Source organism: Bicyclus anynana, chromosome 17 (assembly GCF_947172395.1).
Source record: "Bicyclus anynana chromosome 17, ilBicAnyn1.1, whole genome shotgun sequence".
Taxonomy (NCBI): domain Eukaryota; kingdom Metazoa; phylum Arthropoda; class Insecta; order Lepidoptera; family Nymphalidae; genus Bicyclus; species Bicyclus anynana.
Genome location: NC_069099.1, coordinates 6,749,403 through 6,758,727, shown reverse-complemented (window position 1 = coordinate 6,758,727; position 9,325 = coordinate 6,749,403).

The window sequence follows — 9,325 nt, the reverse complement described above, 5'->3', positions numbered from 1 at the left end:
ACATAGTACCGAATATCTGATAATTACCCAAGTAAATTTTTATTTAGCTTTTTTTTTAAAAAAGTTACAAATGACTGATACTATAATACATTTTGAAGAAAAAAAAATGAAATGTGCACACTTCAAAAGTTTACCTTCTTGTACCTTCTTCTCTTGTACCTATTGAAAAATCAGTCTCACCCATACATTTTTGCCAGCCATTTTGTAACTACAAAAAGGAGACACAAATTTTATACTAATTTACAAACTTTAATAAGTGAACTAGTTTTTGACAAAGAAAATTATTATTGCATTCAAAGCTTCTACAAAACAAGTAAAATTATTCATAAAAATAGTATTACGTACGTTAATAGTTTATTTCGTAACATTTAACAAAAATCAGATCTTTAAAATCATAAATTCAGCAGCTACAGTATTAAAAAAAACTGATTCAAGATAGAAAAATTTGAAAAATTTCAAAAAAAAAAGTATAATTTGGTGACCCTTACTTTTAGATAATTAGGTGGTACATTTGCGTTTTATCCATTAATAAGGGGACATCCTGTATAAGAAGAAGCTAACAACAACCTCAACCATGTAATTCTAATTTCAAAATATCGCATTCAAAAATAAAAGTTTAACTCACAGTCGTAAAACATATGAGATACAACTCAAAAACAGAGATCTTCAGACTGCTTCGAGTTACCTCTAGGAGATAACTATTTACGGCTACCAACTATTGCTCATACCTCATTCCGCACGGCAAAGTTTAGAATCTGATAGGAGAAACTTATTGCCGGTTGTTCCGAATATGCGAATGCAAGAATACTTTCCGCCATATTGGAACTCAAACTCGAATCCCGAAAGTAAATACTGAGTACAAAAACTTGGCACGCTCTTTGGTTATAGAAAGGCATAGAGACGCCATTGCTTCTCATTTTGTCAAAATTAAATAATTTTCTATAAAAAATATCTTCTCAACTCTGAGGAGAAAGAAATTAATTATTATTCAATACAATTACCTTGTATACGAAGTAATGGTAAAATATTATTCTGTGTCATGCTTTTCCAAATTTTCATAGTATCGTTTTTAAAAATACACTGTACACACACACACACACACACACACACACACACACACACACACAGAGGACGGGCGAGCAAGCTGTCAACGATAGTCACAGCTCCGCGTTAAAATAGTTACAATAATATTATAACGGTGTTTACTATAACGTTGAACTGTTAAATATGATTGGTGAAGTGTAATTACACAATACAAACGTTTGTGAGCGTCAAAGTGGCCGTGAACTACAAAATACCGGTGATATTGTTCTTCAGTTATCTCGAGCTAAGTGTACTTTTATATTCCTAAGCATGCCAGAAACAATGTATACATACTGTTATTTTACATCTATCCTAACTCATGTTTAGTTTAAAAGTGCAAAAGTGACGATCTGCGACCAAAACAGTACTGTTTTAGTGTTCATAATATAAATTTTCCACATATTCTTATGACTTATTCTACTCTGTCAAATCCATAAACTGTTTACCCTCAATTGAAATTAATGTGTATGCAATAGTGAACGATAACTTCGCCTCTTAATAATAAGAGCGTCTGGCGTCGGTGGTAAACGTCGGAACGTCGGATGTTTAAGCGAGGGGCGAGTGTTCGAATCCTGACTTGGACTATATATTTTTTTTTTTTTTTTTTTTTTCCTTCTCTTACATAAATAAATTATAATTTGTACCATGTTAAACGACTGTGCTGGTTGTAAGAATCCTATACAAAAGACTATACACTGATATTTCACTCGGTACATGTAGGACCACGATGCTAAAAATTAACACAAACAAAAAACCAAACGATGAAACGAAAGGAGAAAACAATGGGCAACACGCCCAACAAGGAGCCGTACATGTAAGTGCTGCCACGAAGAGGACGCAGGCTTGGGAACATCTTCAGAAACTCATCACGGAGCTTCATGAGTTTGTACAACCCAAGATAAACGTCCATAAGGAGATTAAAAGCAAGGTAGCCAGTATTGGTGTTGCTTTTAAGAGGCTGAAAGTAATAGAAGATGCGCGAGTTATCGAACAAGGACCTAATATCTCGCCTCCCGAAGTTGTTACCAAACCAGTATCGCCTCGAGGAAGAACTGTCACAGATACGACAACGACAGTCGATACTGATGTGAATACAGACTGTGAATCGAATTCTGAGGCCAAACGCGAAGTCCGCAAAGCCAAACGGAGGAAGCGATCCTCACCAGAGGTTTCTAATGAAAAGAAAAGGAGGAAAGAGGTAGAACCAACTTCCCCCGAGAAGGAAATAACGCAGCTCTCCGACAAGAACAAAACAAACGATTGGCAGAAAGTATTAACAAGGAAGGAGAAGAAACTTCAACACAAGAAGCCAGAAAGGACTTTTAATAGGCCCAATGCGCTGATTGTCCGCCCGAAGGAAAAGGAAAAATACGCTGAAATACTCAATCGAGTTAAAAAAGGTGTCCCTGATGAACATGTCCGAAATTCAGTAGACAAGATTCGCAGGACAGCTACTGGAGATCTCCTAATCATTCTGGCAAAGGAGAATACAGATAGAGGACATGGTTTACAAAAGACCATTAACGATATCCTCGGAGATGACGCCAAAGTAATCAGTAAAGGCTCACAAGAAATCATTGAAATTCGAGACCTTGATGAAATGACCACAAAGGAGGAGATCCTTGAAGCTATACAAAAGGCCATCGGAGATGCGGATGAAGTAACGCTGGATGCCATCAAGTCACTACGTAAGGCCTATGGGGGCACCCAAACTGCGATGGTGACATTGGCAACGTCAATAACTAGAAAAGTACTGGGAGATAATGACAAAATAAGGATTGGCTGGGTAAATTGCCGTTTGAGAATAGTAGAGAGACCTACCAAGTGCTATAGGTGCTGGCACTATGGACATCTCGCTACCAACTGCAAGAGTAAAGTAGACCGATCCAATACCTGTTCAAAGTGTGGAGAGCTAGGTCATAAATTCGCTGCCTGCAAAAATGAACCTCGTTGCACGCTCTGTGTTGAAATTGACGCCAGTAAAAACTATACTCATATCGCTGGGAGCAGCAGATGCCCCGTGTATAGAGAGGCACTCCAGAGGGTAATGAAAAAACGAGTAAAATGATGAAGGTACTACAGATAAACCTTAACCACTGTGAGGATGCACACGACTTGCTTATGCAAACTGTGCGCGAACAGAAGCCTGACCTTGTACTTATTTCGGAGCCCTACAAACACCTTAACACTAAGCCCTGGGTAACTGATAGCACCTCAAAAGCCGTGATTTGGGCATGTGGAAATTGGCCATTCCAAGGCATTGTTAATAGTAAAGAAGCCGGTTTTGTGGCGGCGAAACTGAGAGGAATATATTTCTACAGCTGCTATGCTCCACCCAGCCTCTCTTTCGACGAATTTTTGGACTTCTTGGACCGACTTACTGCAGATGCAAAGCAACACTCTTGCATTGCAATCGCTGGAGACTTCAATTCCTGGGCAGTCGACTGGGGCAGTAAACAGACCAATGCACGAGGAGAAGCTCTGCTGGAGGCTATGTCCACACTCGACGTAGTTTTGCTCAACAGTGGTAATAGACCAACATTTACGAGAGGAAAATCATCTTCTATAGTAGATGTCGCTTTTGTTAGCAGCAGCCTTGTTAAAGGGAACCACTCGTGGGAGTTAATGGACACATACACAGCCAGTGATCATAGCGTCTATATTGTATGGAAAGTAGGTGTGGGTCAAAGTAATAAAAAAGACTACAAAAAGGCAAACAACATTGGCTGGAAGGTGAGCGCCTTTGATCCTGATACTTTCAAGGTAGCATTGGATTGCAGCCTAACTGGGGATGGAGATGCTACACTAAAGGCAGAAGAGATGATGAAGAGAGTTACGGACGCTTGTGATGCTAGTATGCCGCGAAGACGCAGGATGAACCAGCTTCCACCAGTACATTGGTGGAATGATCATATCGCTGCTCTCCGAAAAGAGTGTCTCGCTAAAAGAAGAGCATCCCAGCGTCGCCGAAATCGACCAAACTTTGAGGAACTGTTGGCAGAGTACAAAAAGGCACGCCGAACGCTGAACATAGCAATTAAAGAAAGCAAAAGACAATGCTGGGGCGAACTAATCAGTGAAGTAGAGAGCGATCCATGGGGTAGACCGTACAAGATTGTCATGACCCACCTGAGATCTCAGTCAATGGTATCACCCACGTGCCCTAAGATCCTAGAGACCATTGTTACTGCACTGTTTCCCCAACAACCAGACTTTAAGAAACGGGCAGGAAATTGTGAGATAGAAGAAATCCCACCTATTACAAATGAACAATTGATGGAAGCATGTAGTAAAGTTGGGAACACAAAAGCACCTGGGCTGGATGGAGTCCCAAACATTGCGCTGAAGGAAGCCATAAAAGCAGCACCACACCTGTTTTTAGAGGTATACAACGCGTGCCTTAATGAGGGTATTTTTCCTCGGAAATGGAAGCGTCAGAGATTGGTACTTCTCCCGAAAGGGAAAAAGCCGCTGGATGATCCATCAGCCTACCGCCCACTGTGCATGCTGGATACAGCGGGTAAAATATTAGAAAGTATTATACACAAAAGGATCGAAGCAGTTGTCGAAACGCAGCTCTCAAGCAACCAATATGGTTTCCGGAAAGGTCGCTCCACATTGCAGGCGATCGACCTTGTTGTTAACATGGCCAAGGACGCGATTGCAGGGACCCGATGGAAAAGGGGTGCGAAGAAATACTGCCTAGTGGCAACGCTGGACATTAAGAACGCATTTAACTCTGCTAAGTGGAACTGCATCATGAGAGCCCTCGATGAAATGAACGTGCCACGGTACCTACAAAGGATGGTAGCGAGCTATTTTAGTAATAGGGTTTTGATATATGACACGGAGTCCGGCTCGAAAAACTATACCATTACTGGAGGAGTACCCCAAGGTTCCGTACTGGGCCCATTATTATGGAACGTTATGTACGACGGTCTTCTTAAGATAAAATTGCCAAGTGAAGTAAAACTCGTTGCATACGCAGATGACGTGGCTTTGGTCATAGTTGCAAAACATCTCGAAGAGATAAATTTCGCTTTTGACACGACCTTTGAGAGAATCGGACAGTGGATGGACACAGTTGGACTGCAGCTAGCAGAGCACAAGACTGAAGCAGTTCTTATAACAAGTAGGAAAGAGCTAGAAACCATGACACTGCGAGTTGGAGAACATGAAATCACATCTCAGCCCTTCATCCGGTACTTGGGAGTAATGATTGATGCTCGACTAAATTTCAAGCAACAAGCAGAGCATGTAAGTGCAAAAGCGTCAGTAGTAAGAACGGCCTTAGCACGACTAATGCCTAACATAGGAGGTCCTAAACAGAATAGGAGGATACTATTATCAGCAGTGGTCACATCCGTCCTCACATACGGAATATCCTTGTGGGGCGACACACTCCTCATACAAGCATCACGCAGAAAACTCTTGCCTGTATACCGACTAAGTGCCCTGAGAATTGCCAGCGCTTTTCGCACTGTATCCGACGACGCAGCATGCGTTATCGCCGGGATGCTGCCGATCGAAGTACTTGCTGTAGAACGGAAAGCCCTTTACCGGCAAAAAGGTTCAAATCTGAGTCATGAGGAACTAAAAAGTGAAGAACACCGAAATAGCATGCGCAGATGGCAAAAAAGGTGGGACAATTCGGTGAATGGCCGGTGGACGTACCGACTTATCCCAAAGCTGGATGTATGGTTGAGCCGCAGACATGGAGAGGTTAACTACTATTTGACACAAATGATCTCAGGACATGGATGCTTCCGAGAATATCTCTATAAATACAAGCACAAAACATCTCCAAAATGTCCGTCCTGTCCTGAAATTAACGAAGATGCAGAGCACGTGTTCTTTACATGTCCTCGCTTTAAGTCAACACGCAGTGCCTGGGAGAATTCCCTCAAACGAAGAAGCAGGCCCGAAACCCTAATAAGAGACATGACGTCGTCAAAAGAGGCGTGGGAGGCGACTAGCTTATTTGCGATGGAAGTTCTCCTAGAGCTTCGCCGCATAGAGAAAAGTGAAGAAGAAGAAGCTATGACTTGAAACACAACTGAAGAAGCAGTAGTGCAAGACTCTCTCCCCGCGAAGTAATGCCTGACGGCGGGTCCGTGGGGGACACAGAGGCTGAAGACCAGAGGAGGAGGTTTTTTAGTCGGTAGTGGTTATCCGAGCCCGACTTACCGGGGCAGACCATCAGGCCCTGATGATACGTAAATGTATTTTTCCGAAACCTCTGAGGAAAAAAAAAAAAAAAAAAAAAAAAACACACACACACACACACACACACACACACACACACACACACACACAAATAAAACATAATTAAACGTTCAAAATCATTAACCACAAAAAATAGATCATCATCATCATCATTATCAAGCCATATTAAGCTCACTGCTGAGCTCGAGTCTCCTCTCAGAATGAGAGAATTTAGGCCAAGTAGTCCACCACGCTGACCCAATACAGATTGGCAGATTTTACACACGCAGAGAATTAAGAAAATTTTATGCAGGTTTCCTCACGATGTTTTTGCCTCACGGTTTGAGGCACGTGATATTTAATTTCTTAAAATGCACACAACTGAAAAGTTGGAAGGGCATGCAGCGGACCGGATTCAAACCCACAATACCTACCTACAGATGATGCTACTAAAACTAAGAAAGGTGAAAATCTAATTACCCACACAATGTGCCTCCAATCACGTCGATGTTCCAAAGAAGAGATTATTTCCCCGCCTAAAGGAAAAAAAGAGTGCGAGAACTTTAATTAAACAAGTTCGCGAGGAATTGAGTACCAGACTTTTCTAAACGGATAACTGGGGCCGTTGAATCCACCTGGGCAAATTAACCGAACGTTTGACACCACCACAATGGGCGAGGGGCGTTAAAGATGGCGTGATAGTGACGGCAGGAACCAGTTCCCCGAACTCGCTAAAACTCTTTAACGCTCGATAGAATTTTTATCAAGTTTACCGAAGAAGTTCATAAAAATATCGTCTTTCAGGAGTTGCGAATGCCTGATTCGCATAAGCAATCGCACGGTATTGTACGGCGAAAATTTTACATGCAATAAACTTTTCGTGACACATTACAGGGAAACTATTTTCGTATTTCTAAACTTCGATACGGTTTTGTGAGGTGATGTTGCCGGTGAAATTTATTACTACCTACGGGATGTGAATTTGGCAAATCCTACGGGGAGGGGATTAGACGCTGGGCTGGGTAAAGCCGATGTCAACAACTAGTAATTTAATACCACGAGTAACTCGCCTACTCGTACCTTTGATAAAGCTTTGAGCGTTCTAACGAAATACAATAACTCGACACCCAAAGGGAAGCTTAGAATTAGGTAATCCGTATTGTTATTCTGAACTCCGATTTCAGAAAACAGTTATGTTGTAGTAGGTAATAATCATTTTACATAAAGAATCAATCAGTTATGAAAATAATATTACTTTATAATTTTATGTTTAAACTTTATATTTTGAGTAGGGCTCTTTATGTAACAGCACTCCCGGGAAAGTACTACTATGCTCATTCCATGCTAGTAGTGTCTAGTAGGTAAGTCTTGTCAGCCGATAGACGTCCACTGCTGGACATAGGCCTCTTGTAAGTAAGTATGCTATGCAAAAAAGCAATGTAAAAATGTCAGACACAGTTTTACGTGCCTATTAATTTTTAAATTTATAAAAAATAAACTGTGTATAGTTAATTATTATAAATAAAACTTATATTTGATAAACACAAATTACATCCTTGTATGTTACGAAATGGAAAATATAAAAAAAAACACTACACATGGATTAAAATATTATAAAGTAAAATGAATTCTACCAAAAAATAACGAATAGTAAACACAAAAAACCTTTAACATTTGTATAGCCGATTTTATCAAATCCTATATACCTGATAAGCCGGCGGCGGTATTAAGCCATTTGCACTCTCGTAACACGAAGACCAGAACAGAATGATCCTCGAATTGATATTCATATTTGCAAATTGTATGTGTGTGGCTATTTGTCTGACGATTCCCTCCAATCACGATACCTCAATACTCCAAACAAACAATCGGTTTTGGATTCGTAATGAATATACATGTGTTGAGGTGTTCGTTAATGTCATTTGAAATTGATATCTGAATTTTGGCATTCGCTTTGTACCATGCCGTTGTCTGGTATCGAGTCCACGCTAATTACTTTTTGGTAAATTTTTAATTCAGGAATTAAAATATGACTGACGAAAGATATTCAGTAAATAATTTTAACATTACATGTATAATTGTACATTGTACAGAGTCACGTACTTTAAAATACAGGCACACGAGTCGGTTGCGTAAAAAAAGAACACACGTCATATTAGAATGTAATCGACTGCATTAAAAAGCTTAATTTCCCATAGAAGTTTACACTCATTGTTCCCAGCGAAGCATTTTATAGTTAAAGAAGTATTATAGAATGTCTACTTATTCTTCTTGCGGTGCTATAATTGTTAGGTCATCTTTTACTTCTCCTTTACTTCTTTTCTCATCTGAATTTAATTCTTCATCTGTCACACATTTATCGATTCCAAATATTGAGTCTTTATTTAGGTACATTTATTTGATTGTGGCACCTATTTCGACATTACTTTTGCCAATATTACTTTACGCCAATCCTACGTGCCTATTTTATAGAAATCATGATTTTAAAACGAAATTCGTTAAGTACAAGTAGATAGCTAGAGTTAGTAGCGTAAAAACAGATGCGAAAAATTACTGATTGTTTGTTTTGTAATATTATCATCTATACTAATATTATAAAGAGGTAAAGTTTATTACGTTGTAGGGGCAATTTCTGGATCTTTTGATTTATTATCACTGTTTGTGAGTGTAGACTATATTTTATCCCGTGGATAAAATCCCTATGGAAACAAGATATACGCGAATGAAATCGCGAGTAATAAAGGAAACAGGAAATACGCGAAATCGTGAGTAATCGGCTAGTAATAAGTACCTAAATCTGAAATTTCATTTTAACTTTAAATAACAACATAAAGACGAAGTTTCGCAACTTCGCAGGCGGAACCTCTAACTGTATATCTAAACAATGTCTTAGAACATTAATTATTGATTGACTTATCTTCCTTTCAAGACTCCATAGCCAAAACAGAGGCCTTACGTTGCTATTGGCCTCTTGCCATGAGCAGTGTTAAGCTTTTGTTTATTATCTATACAAGTCTTAGATTTACTTGCCCAAATC